The sequence below is a fragment of the Apium graveolens genome, chromosome 9 (genome assembly GCF_009905375.1).
Source record: "Apium graveolens cultivar Ventura chromosome 9, ASM990537v1, whole genome shotgun sequence".
NCBI classification, from domain to species: domain Eukaryota; kingdom Viridiplantae; phylum Streptophyta; class Magnoliopsida; order Apiales; family Apiaceae; genus Apium; species Apium graveolens.
In genome coordinates this window covers 203,885,485-203,906,122 of record NC_133655.1, presented here as the reverse complement: position 1 = coordinate 203,906,122, position 20,638 = coordinate 203,885,485, and the positions used below count along the sequence as shown (strand labels likewise).

The following is a 20,638-nucleotide window of genomic DNA, read 5'->3' as shown; positions in this document are numbered from 1 at the left end:
AGGTACATGCATCCTTCCATGGATAAATAAAGTCATATATCCCTGATAAGGGTATCTTATTCAATCATTTCCACCTCGATAGTCTATACCGAATTTCACAATAGCATCCTTATTCAAGTTGAGTTCAATCCATATGGCCTCCAAAAGATAAAAAAATGGTTATTTACTTTTCTTTCCTAATTTGGTAATGATCACATGGATGTTCTGGAAGATATTGGTCGTGTTCAACGTGAACTTCTTCTTAATAAATCCTTATTTACTTTTGTTGTTTATCTCAACAGTCATCTCAATGTTGGGATATCTTTTGTACTTGGTGTCTCCCTTTCGGGTATCAAGTCACAGGTGTTACATACACTTTCCATTTTTGAAGGTTACTTCCTTCATCCAATTTCCTAATTTCTTACTTTCTTATCTCTTCCTTCTATCCGCGTCTCATTATTTATCCTTCGAACTATCTCAAGGTTTCCTCGAATCCTCCCAACTTAAAGGGGATAAAATATATGTATCTCTTATTCCTTCAATCATCAACTTTAACTCATGGTGAATCACCCTCATCCTGAAGATTACATACTTTTCTATTTCTATTGCTACGAGTCTTTAGGGTTTTCTCATACCCAACTCCCTTATCATTCCTCAAACTTTATTGCCTTTATATTCCTTTCCACTTCAGTTTCTTTTTATTTACCTCTCTCTTACAATCATTTCACGAACCCACAAATCATTGGCTTCAAAGATCACGTTGTTCTGGGATTCTTGTCATCAGAACGAATCTTGACAACTTTTACAATCTTAGATTCATAATTTATCATACTCGTCCGCCTTTGTTTCGGCTCTAAAGCTTTTACACTATCTCCATAACCTTTGGAATTACTTTCCCTAAAACAATTGTCTGAACTTTAATCAGTTTATTATAACCTCTGGCTCCGTGCCTTTCTTGGCCTTTCACCAACGGGTGACCTCTCTTAGGAAGGTGTTAGGGCGCAAAACACACGTTAATATCCACGCAATTATACGCGTTCGCAAGTAATATAGAATACTTTCTAGTTCGTTCCCACAGAGACTCAAACTAATTATTGTTTAATTAAACTCACGCACCAATGTATGATTACTTCTCAATGTTAAGACACTAACACTTAGAATTGTTGACTAAACATTAACTACAATTAACTACTTAATTAATCACTTAATTAACACTTCAAATTAACAATATTAAAACACTCATGAGATCACAACTTCATTACTACTTCCTTCAGTAGTTATTGTTATTACCTTTAGCATGTGACAGTGATGATATTAATCGAATAACACGAAACTGATAAAAGCCAACATTCATTATACTAATACCATTCTACCAAACATCCACAATTAAGATAGAAGTTGAATAGTCATCAATTATGTTGAGTTCCTATATGTCTACAGAAATTGACAACACAACGATTTAAGCACAAGTTATTCCTTTTGATTACACAGGGCAAATAAAACTGTTAGAGTTACCCACTAATCATGCACATCATACATGAACCTATGCTAGCATGGCAAGTTCTAAATCTCAAGATCCACCGTCGCTTCACAAGAGATCAACACCCTATCTTATATGTTCGCGACGCACATAAGACGAATACGCACAACCAATACTAGATATCATACAATCATCACACACTACAGTATTAAACAATTAACTAAAGAATTCCATAGTAAATCCATTGCGACCCCATGATCACGATTAACCCATAATAGCACTCATCGTCATCATGGGTTCATATGAAATCATGATAAACAAACACAAGAAAATAATAACTAAACTAATTATATTAAATCACGAGAAAATATGCTTCCTCTTCGTTGCTGTGTGCTAAAACGGTCTTCTTCCTTATCTCCTTCGCTCCTTGCATAATACCACGATCCAACCTCGTGAAAATGTCTCCAAATCTACTTATATAATAGTCCCATAAAACTGAGATTACATAGAAGTGGAAGCCAAACAGAAGTAGAAGTCTTAAAATAAATTGTCTTTTTTCCCGACCCTGCGCGGCCGCTCAGCATAGCTGAGCGAGCGCTCAGCTTTCTGCGCGGCCGCTCAGCATTGCTGAGCGGGCGCTCAGGACCCTTCTGGAAAAATCCTGAGTTTGCTCCGTTTCTTCGCCGTAATCTGCCCATTTCTTTCCTTTCGCAATGGTGAACACATGCCAAGGCTTATTCTTGATGATTACTCCTCCGAAATACAACTAATACCCTGAAATGCATAAACACTAGAAAAACGCATCAAATACACAAAATACTTGATTTCAAGGCACCAATTTAAGCCATTTTAAGATGTTCTAAGTGGTATAAAATGTCACTTATCAAACCCCCAAACTTAAATCGATGCTTGTCCTCAAGCGTCACAGACTCAAAAACAAATAAAAACATGCATGAATGCAATCTATATGAAAATGCAGTGATCCCCCTTACTACGAACAAACCAACCAAATTGCAACAACTCAACAAATGCAGTTAGGCAACTAAAGATCAATAAACTCATGCAAACGAACATACAGCCAGAAATGTGGTGTGTGCGGATGCTTAACAGATATGCTTCGGATCTAGACCAATTATTATGACTCGACTATCCTCAAGGCAATCACATGATTATACAAAGAATAAAAATTCTAGGCACAAAGTGACATACAACACTACAAGAATTCTGGAGCTTATTACGGAATCATGCTTTTTATTCACAACACAAATGCTTATTTGACCGTGCAATGAGTGAGGTCCATAAAAGACTTATACAATGGTATCCATGTAGCGAGCGTTAGGTTAGCGGATCCCAGACTCTAAAAGCCTTAGGTCACTAGGCACAAAGTCCCCTAAGAACTTAATAACTCGAATACCAAAGAGCCCACTCGTGATCAATTATGCATAAACACCAAAATTTTAATTTTTTTTTGTTTTTAAATTTCTGAGCAAGTGCGTTTCGCTCCAACTTGCTCAACCCTAGACTACTCGCATAACATGCGAGCCGGCTACTAGCCATTTGACGCCTAGCCACAACTAGCAACAAATTCCATTTTTTACTCCAATTTTTTCTTTTTCATGCCTTTATCACTAAGAACCTATTATCGAATTCTAAGCATAATAAATAGATTAACCTCGAAAACAATCAAATCATACAAACAATCTAGCCCTTAAGCATTCTCTAAGACTTAGTGAAAATACAAGTGCTTTTAGCATGCATATCAACCTATACGACTCAATATCACCTTAATGCTATCACTACACTCGCATCAATATCACAATTCAGTCGATAAATCATCGCAAAAGGGATCATGGTATATGCATGAGCTACATGACATGATAAACAAAAAAAATAAAAAACTATATGGCAAAAATTATGCAACTATATGAACTAAGCTATCATGAATATGCAGCTATATGACACACATAAAATATTCCTTAACTACCACCCCCAAACTTAAAATCTTCACTGTCCCCAGTGAAGGTAGTAGAAAGGAACACAGGGTATACCTACTCGGAGTCATCATCATCATCACCCTCAGTGGGTGGAGTATCAGGCGACGGGTATGCAGAGTCCTCACCAAAAACTGGCCACTGGATATCAGCTCCAAGGCCCCGAAAAGCAGTCTCTAACGCAAGGGTGAGCTCCTGAGCAAACCTGCTCTGTGTCTCGTACATGGCATCCATCCGCCGTGAAAGCCTCCTATACTGGGTATCAGCCATCCCGGCACACTCCTGAGCTCTCGAAGAACCAGCCTCATCACGTCTAGGCCTAGCCATAGTAGCACCTCATGCTGGACGCCCTCCTGGAAGATAATAACCCAGTCCATGCTCCTCGGGCTCACCACCGGTCCACTCCTGCATCCCGTTCAGAGTCCCAGAATCAATCGGAGCTGCCGGCAACTGCAACTGCTCATGAGCCGGCCAGTTCACTCCTACTGCTCGGCACAGCTTCGTACCCGTGGATGCATAAGGGATGTTCATATGCTTAGCTCCCCTCAAAAACTTCAGAATTCCTTGGTAGATAAACTCACCAAGGTCCACATAGTACTCCTCATTAAGAATTCCCCACAACAACTGTGCTCTCTCAACTGTGACCTCGTGTGCATGCGAAGAAGGCAAAATATTAGCACAAATAAATGCATTCCATGCACGGGCATACCTGTTCATAGCTATCGCCGGGAAGTGGCGATACTCATTAGTGCCGGTCTTGAAGGTCCAACCTGTGCCCGACCTACAGAGAGTCGCACAAATCAAATCCAAGTCAAAATCCTCAGCAGTCTTCTCATTCTAGTTCTCCTCCTCGGGCTTCCTCTCTCGCTGCCCAATCACACGGCGAATCGCCGCTGGGTGATAATCAACCTTCAGCCCTCGGACCACAGAAAACCCATTATTTTCGGCCTTCGCGTTCACATAGAACTCGTAAACCACGCTCATCGGCACTGCTTCGGGCGACTCACAAAAAGCTATCCACCCCTTCTCTGCAATCATGGGTAGCAACTCACCATCCCTCCCCGATGGTAAAAACCCTCTCTCCTTCAGAATCGACTTCCCTAAAAGCCTAGTGTACTCCTCCTCCGCAGCTCTGTCAGTCAACCGAGGCCTTGCAGCAGTACCCCTCGATGAATCAGCAATAGGAACTGTGCTGCTGCTATCAATAGTTTGTGCTCTCTTGGGTGCCATTGAATCTTGAATAAAAGTGTTTAAGAACTGAGTTTTTGTGCTTGGGAGAGAGTTTAAGTGTAGGAAGTTTGTGGGAGATATGTAGGATAGGTGTATGTATATATAGGGTGTGGAATAGGTTAAATTAGATTAGGGTTGGGGATTGAGGGATAAAATCATGGGGTAGTAGGAACAAATCGTGGGTTTATGGGCTAAAGTTGGGTTTTATTTTTTTAATTTCTGATTTTTTTGGTTTTTTCTGAACTAAAAAAAATTCATTCAGCCGACCCCTGAGCGGGCGCTCAGCAAAGCTGAGCGGGCGCTCAGGGGGTCACTGGAAAAAAAAATTTCAGCCCCGTTTTTCTGATTTTTTTGTGTTTTTGGATAGGTTATTAACTTCTAAGGGTTCCTGTAACAACAAATCATGGGTTGCCTCCCACGCAGCGCTTCTTTTTCGTCATTAGCTTGACGTTACGTACCTTTCTCACGTAGTCAATAAAATGGCACTAACCACTTCTCGGTTTGCCATATCCCCATAGTAGTGCTTCAAACGCTGACCGTTAACCTTGAATGCTTGGTCCGGATCATTCTCAAAAATTTCCACCGCTCCATGTGGAAACACAGTTTTGATAATAAAAGGTCCAGACCACCTCGATTTCAACTTCCCAGGAAAAAGTCGGAGACGAGAGTTGAATAAGAGAACTTGTTGCCCCGGCACGAATAACTTAGGATGTAGCTTCCTATCGTGCCACCTCTTCACCTTTTCCTTATACATTTTGTTATTCTCGTACGCTTGAAGTAGAAATTCATCAAGTTCATTAAGCTGAAGCATTCTTTTCTTACCAGCTGCATCTAAATCCAGGTTCAACTTTTTCAACGCCCAGTAGGCCTTATGCTCAAGCTCCGCAGGTAAATGACATCCCTTACCGTACACCAACTGAAATGGGGACATACCAAGTGGAGTTTTGTATGCTGTTCTGTAAGCCCAAACAGCTTCATCGAGCTTTAAAGACCAATCCTTCCTTGACGGACAAACAACCTTCTCTAGAATGCGCTTGATTTCTCTGTTAGAGACTTCCGCTTGGCCATTTGTTTGCGGATGATAGGCAGTAGCAACTCGATGATTCACATTATAACGCTGCATCATAGAAGTGAACTTACGGTTGCAGAATTGCGACCCTTCATCACTTATGATTACACGAGGTGTTCCAAACCTTGTGAAAATCTGCTTATGAAGAAAATTCAGCACTGCCTTTGCATCATTTGTCGGTAAAGCTTTGACTTCTACCCATTTGGAGACATAATCGACTGTCAGCAAGATTGCAGGACGAGACAAAAGGCCCCATGAAATTGATTCCCCAAACATCAAAGACATCAACTTCAAGCATCACATTTAACGGCATCTCATCCTTTCTCGTCAAATTTCCCACTCTTTAGCAATGATCACACCTTAAAATAAACTGATGAGCATCCTTAAACAAAGTAGGCCAGAAAAAACCTGTTTGCAGAATACGAGCTGCCGTCTTCTGACCACCATAGTGTCCACCATAAACCGTGGAGTGGCAGTCTCGTAATATCCCCTCTGTCTCACAGAACGGGATACATCTCCTGATGATCTGGTCAGCTCCCTGTCTAAACAAATATGGTTTATCCCATATATACCACTTCACCTCATGCAGAAACTTCTTCTTTTGAGCGGAGGTCAAATTAGGAGGCATTATATTGCTGACGAGATAGTTTACAATATCTGCAAACCATGGTTCTTCCTCCTGAACTGCAAACAACTGCTCATCCGGAAAAGATTCATTGATTAATGTCCTATCTTGTGAAGTAGAATCGGGATTCTTCAACCTAGAGAGATGGTCAGCTACTTGATTCTCAGTACCTTTTCGATCCTTGATCTCTAACTCAAATTCCTGAAGTAAGAGCACCCAACGAATGAGTCTCGGCTTCGAATCCTTCTTGGAAACCAGATAGCAAATGGCCGCATGATCAGTGAATACTGTTACTTTAGTACCAAGTAGATAAGATCAAAATTTCTTGAAACCAAAGACTATAGCCAAGAGCTCCTTCTCCGTAGTGGTGTAGTTCATTTGGGCCCCATTTAAGGTCTTACTCGCATAGTAGACCACATGAAAGAGATTATTCTTGCGCTGTCCCAGAACTGCACCTACCGCATAATCACTCGCATCACACATCATCTCAAACGGCTCTGTCCAATCTGGTGTTGTAATAACTGGTGCAGTGATCAAACTCTTCTTGAGAGTCTCGAATGTCGCCAAACATTCATCATCAAATTTGAAAGGCACATCTTTCTCAAGCAAATTGCACAACGGCTTAGATATCTTTGAAAAGTCCTTGATGAATCGCCGATAAAAACCCGCATGACCAAGAAAACTATGGATTCCTTTCACAGAAATAGGTGGTGGAAGATTTTCAATGACTCTCACCTTGGCCTTGTCCACCTCCAGACCCTTGCTAGAGACCTTATGCCCAAGAATAATGCCTTCACGCACCATAAAATGACATTTCTCCCAATTGAGCACCAAATTAGTTTCCACGCACCTTTTGAGTACGGCGCGAAGATTATTCAAACATTCATCATACGAATGTCCAAAGACGGAGAAGTCGTCCATGAACACCTCGACATTATTTCCAATCATGTCAGAGAATATAGCCATCATACATCTCTGAAAAGTGGCCGGGGCGCCACATAACCCAAATGAAACTCTGCGAAAAGCAAACGTACCAAATGGACAAGTGAAGGTAGTCTTTTCCTGATCCTCTGGTGCAATACAAATCTGATTATACCCTGAACAGCCATTCAAAAGATAAAAATACTCGTGACCAGCCAACCTGTCAAGCATCTGATCAATGAACGGAAGAGGGAAATGATCCTTCCTCGTAGCTTTGTTCAACTTTCGATAATCCATGCATACTCTCCATCCTGTAACTGTTCGAGTAGGGATGAGCTCATTCTTTTCATTTGCTACCACAGTGATACCTCCTTTCTTAGGTACACATTGTACGGGGCTCACCCAAGAACTGTCAGAAATAGGATAAATGATGCCTGCATCTAGCCATTTCAGAATTTCTTTCTTCACCACCTCCTTCATGATAGGATTCAGTCTGCGCTGCTGTTCAACAGTCGGCTTACTACCTTCCTCTAGCAGAATTTTATGCATACAATATGAAGGACTTATACCCTTGATGTCTGCTATGGTCCATCCAATAGCCGATTTGAATTCTCTCAAAATCCTTAAGAGCTTGTCTTCCTCACTACCTGAAAGGACAGATGCAATAATAACAGGTAAAGTAGATGCATCATCTAAAAAAACATACCTCAAGTGTTCAGGTAATGGCTTGAGCTCCAAGGTAGGTGCTTCCTCTATTGATGGTTTAAGCTTTCCTTCAGCATTCTTGAGGTCAGAAGCACCCAGAGATTCAAACGGCATGTCCAGCTTTCGCTTCCAGAGAGAAGCGTTCAGATATTGTAATTGCTCGTTGCCATCTTCATCATCACTGTCAAAATCCCCCACTAAGGCCTTTTCCAATGCATCAGACATTATCATGCGATCGAATTCTGAAGTAACCGTAGAATCAATCACATCCACTTTTAAGCACTCCTCATCTTCGGTAGGGAATTTCATTACCTTGAATACGTTGAAGGTCACATCCTGATCTTGTACCCGCATAGTAAGTTCACCTTTCTGCACATCTATCAAGGTACGACCAGTAGCTAAGAAAGGTCTTCCCAAGATTATGGGAATCTTCTTATCTTCCTCAAAATCCAGAATAACAAAATCTGCAGGAAAGAAGAGCTTATCCACCTTGACTAGCACATCCTCCACTATGCCCCATGGGTAAGTAATAGAACGATCAGCCAATTGTAGAGACATGTATGTGGGCTTTGGATCAGGAAAATCCAACTTTTTAAAGATCGACAACGGCATCAGATTGATGCTTGCTCCCAAATCACAAAGGCACTTGTCAAAAGTCAACTTGCCAATGGTGCAAGGAATGGTGAAGCTACTTGGATCTTTCAGTTTTGGAGGTAACTTTCGCTGCAGAACAGCGCTGCATTCTTCCGTGAGAGCAACGGTCTCAAGGTCATCCAGTTTCACCTTCCTTGGCATTTGCTCCAGAGCCTCAGCGAAAGGTATATTGATGTGAAGTTTCTTGAACACCTCCAGAAACTTACCGAACTGTCTATCCAGCTTTTGTTGCTGCAATCTCTTAGGAAAAGGTGGTGGAGGATAGAGCTGTTTCTCCCCTGTATTACCCTCAGGAAGAGTGTGTTCAACAGTAGTCTTCCTTGGTTCCGCCGCTTTCTCCTTTTGCTTAGCTTCTTCATCTCTAATTTCAGCTTCTCCTTCTTTTGCCTTTTCAGCATCAGCAACTCTTCCAGACCTTAAGGTAATAGCCTTGACTTGCTCTTTAGCTTCCTTCCTGCCTGGTACTTCCATGTCACTGGGAAGAGTGCCAGGTTGACGATTGAGCACTGCATTGGCTAATTGACCGATTTGATTTTCCAAGGTCTTGATAGAAACCGCCTGACTCTTGCATAACAGCTTAAGTTCCTCAAAATCAGCACTAGTAGGTACAGCTGCACTTCCCTATTGAGGATATGATTGCCTTTGAGCATACTGCTGTGGTTGCTGGAATCCAGGTGGATTAAACTGTTTACTCACACCTTGCTGATATGGTGGCTGAATAGCATTCTGATTATTCCCCCAGCTGAAATTTGGATGATTTCTGTTATTAGGATGATAGGTAGCTGGCACAGGCTGCTGTTGTCGCTGATAATTATTCACATACTGAACATATTCGTTGACAAGAGAACACTGATCCGTAGTATGAGAACCTGCATAAAGCTCACAAACCATAGATATTTGATTAACTCCATATGTAGCCAAAGAATCAACCTTCATTAATAGCGCCTGGAGCTGCGCTGTAATAGCGGTGGCTGCATCGACTTCCAAAATACCTGCTACCTTACCATGCATCATCCTCTGAGTTGGGTTTTGATGCTCATTTGCAGCCATAGTCTCGATAAGATTATAAGCCTCAGTATAGCTTTTAGCCCATAAGGCGCCTCCAGCTGCTGCATCGAGCATGGGCCGAGATTGGGCCCCCAAACCATTATAGAAACCAGTGATCACCATCCAATCAGGCATTCTATGATGTGGACACTTTCTCAACATTTCCTTGTAGCGTTCCCAAGCTTCGCACATAGATTCTGTAGGTTGCTGCGCAAACTGAGTAAGAGCACTCCTCATAGCAGCAGTCTTTGCCATCGGATAAAACTTCACCAGAAACTTTTGCGCAAGATCTTGCCATATAGTGATGGACCCAGCTGGTTCAGAATGTAACCAGTCCTTAGCTTTGTCCCTCAGTGAGAATGGGAAAAGCCTCAGCTTGATAGCCTCATCAGTCACGCCATTATACTTAAAAGTGCTGCAGATCTCGACAAAATTCCTTATGTGCATGTTGGGGTCTTCAGTCGCAGCTCCTCCAAAAGAAACAAAATTCTGTACCATCTGGATAGTGCCCGGCTTGATTTCAAAGGTGTTAGCTTAAATAGCCGGATGAAGAATGCTTGACTGAATGTCATCAAGTTTTGGCCGAGAAAAATCCATAAGAGCTGGATCAGCTTGAACAATACGATCACCCATGTTTACCGGTTCTTTCCGCTCAGTTCCTGAATCCGAATCTTCAAAATCTAACTTCTCCGGAATATCAAGAACTTCGTCTGTCTCCTCAGCTGTATCTAAAGTCCTCTTGCGAGTACGAGAACGAGTTTGCATAAACGCTCGCTAAAGTACCTGAAACACAACTGGAAATAATAAGTAACTACTACGTCCTAATCACTGAGTCCTAATGACCAATGATGGTAAGTACATAAACTAAACAAATATGCCGAGTCCCCGGCAGCGGCGCCAAAAACTTGTTAGGGCGAAAACACACGCTAATATCCACGCAAGTATACGCGTTCGCAAGTAATATAAAATACTTTCTAGTTTGTTCCCACAGAGACTCAGACTAATTATTGTTTAATTAAACTCACGCACCAATGCATGATTACTTCTCAATGTTAAGACACTAACACTTAGAATTGTTGACTAAATATTAACTACAATTAACTACTTAATTAATCACTTAATTAACACTTCAAATTAACAATATTAAAACACTCATGAGATCACAACTTCATTACTACTTCCTTCAATAGTTATTGTTATTACCTTTAGCATGTGACAGTGATGATATTAATCGAATAACACAAAAATGATAAAAGCCAACTTTCATTGTACTAATACCATTCTACCAAACATCCACAATTAAGATAGAAGTTGAATAGTCATCAATTATGTTGAGTTTCTATATGTCTACAGAAATTGACAACGCAACGATTTAAGCACAAGTTATTCCTTTTGATTACACAGGGCAAATAAAACTGTTAGAGTTACCCACTAATCATGCACATCATACATGAACCTATGCTAGCATGGCAAGTTCTAAACCTCAAGATCCACCGTCGCTTCACAAGAGATCAACACCCTATCTTATATATTCGCGACGCACATAAGACGAATACGCACAACCAATACTAGATATCATTCAATCATCACACACTACAGTATTAAACAATTAACTAAAGAATTCCATAGTAAATCCGTTGCGACCCCATGATCATGATTAGCCCATAATAGCATTCATCATCATCATGGGTTCATATGAAATCATGATAAACAAACACAAGAAAATAATAACTAAACTAATTATATTAAATCAGAGTACGTCATAAGAGTAAATAGGTTTAAAGTAAGAAAACTAGCATCCAACGTTACAACAAAATAAGAATCACAAGAAAATATGCTTCCTCTTCGTTGCTGTGTGCTAAAACGGTCTTCTTCATTATCTCCTTCGCTCCTTGCGTAATACCACGATCCAACCTCGTGAAAACGTCTCCAAATCTACTTATATAATAGTCCCATAAAACTCAGATTACATAGAAGTGGAAGCCAAACAGAAGTAGAAGTCCTAAAATAAATTGTCTTTTTTCCCAACCCTACGCGGCCGCTCAGCTAGGGCGCTCAGCTTTCTGCGCGGCCGCTCAGCATTGCTGAGCGGGCGCTCAGGACCCTTCTGGAAAAATCCTGAGTTTGCTCCGTTTCTTCGCCGTAATCTGCCCATTTCTTTCCTCTCACAATGGTGAACACATGCCAAGGCTTATTCTTGATGATTACTCATCTGAAATGCAACTAATACCCTGAAATGCATAAACACTAGAAAAACGCATCAAATACACAAAATACTTGATTTCAAGGCACCAATTTAAGCCATTTTAAGATGTTCTAAGTGGTATAAAATGCCACTTATCAGAAGGTAAGTGACAAAAATAGTCTTTTGCGCTTCGTCAATCATTTAGAATCTCAAATGATTCCTATATTTCCTTTAGCCAAGCTCTTGCCTCGACTGGGTCAACCTGTTCCTTGGAACTCTGAGAGCTTAGCGACTTAAAGGTCATGAAAGGATTTCCTACCGCATTGTTTCCTCAAGGTGGTGGTTGGGAATAAGAGTATAAGTTCTGTTTAGACAGGTCCATGAATTTCTGTATAGGAGTACCGTCTCAGGTTTCCTTATCTTGCTCGACTTCTGTTTTCTCAGTATAAAATGTTTCATCCTTCTCCCATATTCAGGGTTATCTTATACGTTAAAATCCTTGTTTTTCATTTCATTATCTTATGGTTCCTTCTATCTTGATGGCGATCTCCCTGACTATCACATTCAGGGTTTGCCCTAAATCTTATTCCTCGAACTATGACTTTCATCTAAGATCCCGTCCTTAAGCTCTTGAATGTTTGGAACCAAAATTCTGTAGGAACACTGCATTATTCCATTATCATCTTTCTCGGTATTAATCTCTTCTCTATTTGTTGGCTCCCTTCCTTTATTCATCACATTTTCTTGGTACAATATGACCTTCTCCAATAATTCGGGCTGTATTGCAATCTCAAACAGCTTTTCGGTACCGGCTCCGGTTACCTTCACTTCTATTTCGATTTTCTTAAAATCTCTTATCAACTCTCCCAAAGACAGTTTCATCTTGAGTATCTCTTTTATACTAAGGGCATTAGCCACCATTTTGGCTTTCCCTGGATGATAAAGAATCTCATGATCGTTATCCTCGATTAGCTTTATCCACCTCCTCTGGCGCATGTTGAGCTCTTTCTGCGTAAAAATGCACTAGAGCACTTATGGCTTGTATAAATCTTGTACTTCTTTCCATACAAGTAGTGCCTATCTTTAGGGCAAAACTATTGCCACGAGCCCAAGCTCATGGGTGGGGACATTGAATTTTATATTCCCTTAATTGTCTTGACGCGTACGCGATTACCTTGTTGTGCTGTATAAGAAGCACCCTAATTCTTTATGCGAAGCGTCATTACACATCACAAAATCTCCTTTTCCATCCGGCAACACCAACATAGTAGCCGTTACCAACCTTTTCTTTAGTTCTTAAAAGCTGTTCTCGCATTTCTCTGTCCATTCAAACTTCTGAGTCTTACAAGTAAGTCGTGTTAAAGGGGCTACTATCTTTACAAACTTGAACGAACCTCCGGTAGTGACCAGCCAATCCTACCTCTGGTAGTCGCCCTGACCATGGTCATCAATTCCTCAGTGGTCCTTTATTCATTCTTGTCAGGATCCTCCATGGAATCCTTCTCAGCAATAATCCCTTCTAGGACAACATCTTTAACCGCTACATCCTCAATATGAACATCATCCGGTCCCGTTTTAGGATGCTCTATCGAATCCACAATCTGATCTCCAATAATTAATAAAATATCATCGCGTTGTTGCTCCTCAACCTCAGGGTTCGGAGTCCCTCTACCATATACGATAATGAACTACGCTTTTATCACGATATTTATAAGGGTTCCCAAAAGGGTTTTAACTGTCAGTACTACGTTAGGTAGTCCGACTATGAACTTGGCAAGAGTTCTTATTTATCTTAGTGAACTTATTATTTTAACGTCACTTCATCTCTGAGGTTTATAACGCTTAGCTCTGATACCATTTCTGTAAAACCCCCAAATTCGGGGTCGGGGATCAGAGTTGTCACGAGTTCCATTTCCCTTAATAACACCCAATCTTAATAAACAATCAACTACTCCGTACTGTGACCCCACAATAAACACACTCACCACAAGTTATAGTCTCAGAGATGAATATCCAAAAATAACACGAGTTATTTTATTCCACAATTATATGCCATTACACCTTAAAAGGGTTTCTGAATAAATTTACATTTCTTTGCCATTATTACAATTCATAAAGATACATAAGTCTGGTACATCAAAAGTTGAAATCCTAGCCTATTGGTAGTTCCTACCTCAGCTACAGCGACATCAACGCCTATAGAAAACTGCGGAACGTTTCATATCCGCTCGCGAATTGGGAGCTTGGTCCTGTTCATCTTGTCTATCTGATGTTGTGTGATGAAAGAAGAAAGCAAGGGTGAGAAACAAGCCCACCAAAATAATATGTATAATGATTTACAATATGTGAGCATCCTCATAGTACTCATGAAAGTCTTGGTCAAAAAAAAATGAACCAAGTTTGTTATCTTAACGCGACCCAGTCGAAAAATATTCAGTATATATATATATATATATAATTTTCACAATCTTTGAAATCCTCTGACATGTATAATATAACCAGAGTTCCAGTTTATAACTGTATAAAAATATCATTGCAAGGTGATCTCATATATCTAACCTTGTCTCAACGTTTTTCTGAAAATCTTGGACATGCTTAAGATAATCATTTACTAGATATAAGTTTAAAAGATGAAGTTACAAGATACTCCAATATACTTATATCTTTTCCCAATACTACTTGAACTACCACCGTTCAAGGTATAATCAGTTTCAAAAGTTTATCACATAGATGAGACTACAAGAAAAGACTTGGATAGATTCAATCTTTGAAATATCATTATAAATAATGAAGTTACGAGATACTTCATTAAGTCCCGATATATATATATACACCTATATATATACATTTCACACACTCTTTGAAAACCTCTGTTATGAAAATTATAAACAGAGTTGCAATATCCAATGAATTTGGAAAGGAGAAAACCTTGGCATAAACCTGATATCTTGCTGATCTGGCAAATATACCAATAAGTAACCTTTTCTACTAGTAGATGGACGAATTCCCCACTGGTCATCACCCTGGCCGCAATAGGACCTTATGTTGGACTGCCACTCAGCCACTTACGCATTTGATGGACTCCCTCTGAGCCACTTACACTTTCATGGACGCCCACTGAGCCCATGTTGCTTATGCCGACTCAATAGATGGACTTACTTCCCGAACGTTGGGTAAGTAATCAATTCATTTACCAAAACAGCAACCTTGTTGCGAATATAAAATGCACCATAGAGCCGGATCCCTCAGGTTTTGAGCGAGTATTTAAATCCCCTTTGAAAGGAAGATCTTAAATATAAAAATGAGTTTTGGGTTTCGCTCTAACTTTTAAAATCATTTTGAAGACTCGAAAACATTATTTTAGAATGTTTGGAGTAATGCTGATTTAATGACATAAATCAGTCCCGATATATTAGAAAATATCTGAATATTATTATTTAAATAATATTCCCATAAAGAATAATCTTTATAAAAATAATTTGAAGTAGAAGTTTTAAAACTCATACTTGAAATGAATAATAAATAACCAAAGATATACTTATACGAAAGTACGATCTTTATTTGAATAATCGAAAATAAGTTTGATTATCGAAACATTATTCTTTAATAAAATAAAGAATATTATATAATAAATAAGCGGAGTCATAAGTCCTCAAATGAATATTCAAAATAATATTCATTAAATAAAATAAACGGAGTCATAAGTCCTCAAATGAATATTCAACTAATATTCATTAAATAAAATAAACCGAGTCATAAGTCCTCGAATGAATATTCAAAGTAATATTCATTAATAAAAATAAAGTTATCGAATAAACCTTATTCGATTAATAGTTTTGAAAACTATATCTATATATAAATATATATAATATACTCGGGAACATCGACTCCCGGTTTTAGAAAATGTTCACCTTTGGGTCCCCTATACTAAGGGTATACGCAACTACTGCTTATCTCTAGCATAGGTATTATGCAACTATAAGCATTGGAATCAACATATAGATATCAAGATTACGAAACAGACATTCATATATATACCATATCAGCATGCTTCAATATATCACAAAATTTGCTAGTTAACCAACATGCATCTATCACAAGATAATGCATATACATATATACATCACAACAACAGTATAACGGGTAGAAAACTTGCCTGAGTGCTCCCGGATAGAATTAAGCTTAGAGTGGGTCCGATAACCTATAAACAACAACATAAGTCAGAATTAAACCCCAGTCACTTAAGAAACTAGACTTTAACCAATTGAACCCTAACGTTCGCTTTTGCGCTTAACGATTCACTTAAGTCGCTCGAGTACCCTCGGCTCCACCATTTTTAATAAATTAACCATTAAGAATTTTAAGGAGATTCTTTCGCGAGTACCCTACCAAATGCCTAATCCACTTTACATAAATGTTTCATACTCCAATTAGTCATTTAAGGGCCTTAACCACGGTTTCAAAGTAAGGCAAAGGGTAATGGTTCGTTCGCGAAATACCGTTACTTAAAACGGTCGTTTCTCCTAAACCGTACATCGGATTCAAGAGAACCACATATCAAAATGAAGCTCGTAACATGAACTATCTAATCATGGCAATGGTCATAACCTAACAGTGAGTTCATGGGTCCTGATGTTAAGAACAAAAACAGTCTAAGGTAAATCGGGCATTATGATGACTATGTTTACGCGATTACCAAATTTGTACAACTCCAATTCAATACACAATCAATCCCACAATCATTACTACAACCAAACTCCATCCATACTCTACTACAACAGCCCCAACATCTCAAGATTTCCAATTTATACTACTCTCAATCATGAACTAAAAGCTTATACTTAAGTTTCATTAACTATAAACAAGATTCAATCATCCAAATTGCTACAAACCCAACCAAACTTTAAACACACAAGCATCATGCTTCTCATGAACTATATTAATCAAAACCACTCTTAAATATTCAAAGTAAAACTAGGGTTTGAAGTTTTATACCTTCCTTGAAGCTTTTAATCCATGAAAGATCCTTGGAATGCCCATGGAAGCCTTTATCTATGCTTAAGCTACCTTGACCTTACAAATAAAATCAAGAATCAAAAATTTGTTCTTGAAAGTTACTATTCACCCTAAACTAAAATGATTTGTTTGAGATAGAAAACCTTTGATTCAAGCACTCAAACTACTTGCTCTTCTTAGTTATGAAATATAGGATCCAGAGAAACAAACCTCTAGAATTATGATTGAGTGGAGCTTCGGTTTGGAAATTTTTCTTCTTGTTTTTCTTCAAAAAACTGTGAGCAAGGAGATGGGGGGAAGAGAAATGAATGTGTTTGCTTGGTTGCTTTGTTTTTGTTGTTAATTAACCTTTTACCATGGTAAAATTTGTGTGGCTTATATTCAACCAACAATTCCTTCCCATTGTGTCATGCTTATGTCATCCTCTTATGTCAGCTTCCCACACTTGTCTTCTTCTTGTTGGTGTGATGACATCATAATCACTAACCTCTTTGATTAACTCCTAATTACTTGGCTAATGATCGCTGATCTGTTATACGGTTCGCTTAACTTTCATTTTCATTTTCGTTTATCGTTTGAGGGATCATACCCGGGATCTTATTACTTGGATTCGCTTAACCTTTCTCAATACATTATATTCCTTTTATTATCCTCTCTTATAATCCTTGAATTTAAATCCTTTTTATCCTGTTACCTTATACTCAATTCTTTCGGTATCTGGTGGATTTTCGGGAAAAATCAAAGTGTTCGAATTTGGATTCTGACGATCTTTAAAGTACTAATAAGATCTCAGAATAACAATAAAAGAACCCCTACAAAGTGTGGTATGAAAAGTTTTCTTATTCAACATAATCAGCAAAATCACTATTCATAAGGGTTACAAAAAGTCCAAAATTTTGGGGTTATTACAAAAACCAAGGTTAGGCTGCTGATCAGTCACGCACTAACCCCGAGCAAAGCACACAACACTGCTCTAACTACTGGATCCAAGGCACACATTGGCCTAACTTGACCATTATATGGTCTGACCACGAATCTGGTCCACAATTTTATAAAAATAATCCAATTCTAACATAATAAAAGAATAAGCAATAATAAACGATAACCAGAATAATTAGCAACATTTGACGTTCAATAATGAAATGGTTTTAATCTGTATAAGGATCAAAAGAACATTTTCAAAGTTTGGATGCTAGGTAATGAAAGAATTGGCTAACAATAAATCAATGTTTCAGGGTTTCAAGGATTTGGTCATTCAAAGCGTAAAATACAAAGGTTTGAATGTGTAAGCAATCTGGTTTAGTGTTTAATATTTAGTTTGCATGTATTTGTGGAGTAGTATCGTATATTTGAGGTTCGTATTTGGGTATACAACCATCAATGGTCTAGAAAGAATCAGGTTACGGCTCAAGATCAATAACTGGAATCAAGGTTTAGGGTTCAGTGCTTTAAAGCACTTTTAATATCAACAGAACTACCAAGTACTACAATATCTCGAGAAAGTTCAGAACACTTGCCTGGTATTAACTTACTACACTGCACTCGTTTCCAATGTCAACCGTCTTACTCCTCAACCACCTGTTTCCCTTTCCTACGCCTTGCCTCTTCTGCTCACATATCATAAGCATCTATCAATATTTAACTCATAGGATTCTATTCAACACATACTTCTATCAACCCTTCGTTTTACCCAAATACGATTAACGGATTGAAAGCTACGTAATAAACAAGTAAACATCGAATATATAGACCGATAGTCAACCAACAAGTCACATATAACACATAACACGTCACATAATCAAAGATATATCATTTATAAATAAGTCTCAGGTCATAAACAAGCTTTCAGGTATTTAAAATGATTTTTAAAATATTTTTCGGAATTAAAACGGGTCATTGGATTAATTTCGGGGTAATAAACAGGGTTCGGTTGGCCAATTCTGGCTCCGAAACAATTTTATAATAATTATCGAGCCTTGGAAGTAATTTAGAATAATATTTTAAAGCTCGAAACTATTTTTCGGAATTTTTAAATCATTTTTAAATAATTAAATCTAATTAAATAATTAACTAAAATCAATTAATAATTAATTAAATCAATTAATCAATTAATTTTTGAATTAATTGACCAATTAATCAATTAAAAATTAACTTAAATTAATTAACTAGTTAATTCAGATTTAATTTTGAATTAAAAATAATTTTCGGAATTAAAATAATAGTTTTTAGAATTTTCAGAAATTAAAATCGAATTTTTATAATAAAAATAAATAGGAAATATGATTTTTGAATATTTTTAAAACATGAATCCTATTTTTGCAAATTCTGGAAAGTTCAGGGACTGAACTTCACCATCTTCAAAAGTACAGGGACTAAACTGCAATTTTTGCAGTTTAGTCGCCGGAAAACGACGGGCTCGTCGGAGAACTCGTCTCCGGCACCGTCACACTTCCATCTTCTCCAGATACACTCTACACAACCTCAGGAATCTATATCTGCAATCAAAATTCATCAATAATCCCACACTTGGCCGAAAATTAGTCAAGAACATCGCCGGTTTCCGGCGAACATCGGAAATTTAAAAAACACAACTCCCTTCGATTCAGACATCCTCTGTTAACGAGCTATATACCAATCGATTGCAAATTTCATAAGGAACACAACCCACTATAAATCAACAGCTAATAACCCCTAAATCAAAAACCCCCAAATTTCAATTGAAAACATTCGTACGGGTTATAAACCCTAATTTTAAAATTCGAAAATCAAACTCAAATTTGAACATGTTATTGAACTCCAAATCAGACGTATAATATATCAAAATCATCAGGAAAACAAGCTCTACAACATGCAATCATCAAATTATACAAACAATCATCCGAACAAAAATTCATATTTTTAATAAAATTAATTCGAAAATAAATAAAAATATAGAAAAATACCCTTGATTTCTGCAGTAAAACGAAGCTTAGAATCTGGTAGAACACTTCAAAACCTTTGGATTGAGTACTCAAGCTTTGAAAACAGAGATCGGTAACGCCTTCGTTTTGCTGTTTGATTCGTAGAACAGTTTATGAAATTAGGGTTTTTCTCTGGAAAATTTTATAATTACTATCTGCAAATGATTTTGATACGAAATAAAATACGGGAAAAGGCTATTTATAATTACGGAAAATTAGTATCCCGTTGGATCACTCCGGATATAAAACGGTACGTTTATTTATAAAAACTGATCCAAACGGTATCAGTTTTCGGGATAATTATCCAAACCAGTACAATTTGTACTGCGGTCTTGGTCTCAACGCCTGGTTACACGTACTACGAGGTGATAATTGAGATAGTTTAATAAAAAGCTCTCGTTTATCGAAAATACGGGTTTTATTGATTTACCGAAACGAATATTGTATCGAAAATGTTGCGCCGGGACCCGCGCAGAACAAACCGTATGCCGGATCGAAAAAGTCGAAACATGGAATATGCTCGGAATATTACAATTAGGTTAGGAAGGAGTTCTCGGAAGAGTTTCGGGTTCCAAAAACGTAACAACGGATGACGTCGGTTGGTTCCCGTTTTTATAAAACAGATTTTAAATACTCGGAAAAAGATTTTATAAATTTTATATGATCCTTATAAATGCATAAATCAACATAAAATGATTAAGAAGATATGACAATTATCTATATTTTATTCTGGACATATAAAAATTAAAATACTCAATTAATATTATTTTTAAATA

At 38.2% G+C, this 20,638-nt stretch overlaps 1 non-coding gene across 1 annotated transcript; it reads left to right on the top strand.

Moving 5' to 3' along the window:
• Positions 1-9,834: 9,834 nt before the first annotated feature.
• LOC141687973 (small nucleolar RNA R71) lies at positions 9,835-9,941 on the top strand. Its single transcript, XR_012561446.1, has one exon. It is a non-coding gene; the product is annotated as a small nucleolar RNA R71 (small nucleolar RNA).
• Positions 9,942-20,638: the final 10,697 nt, after the last annotated feature.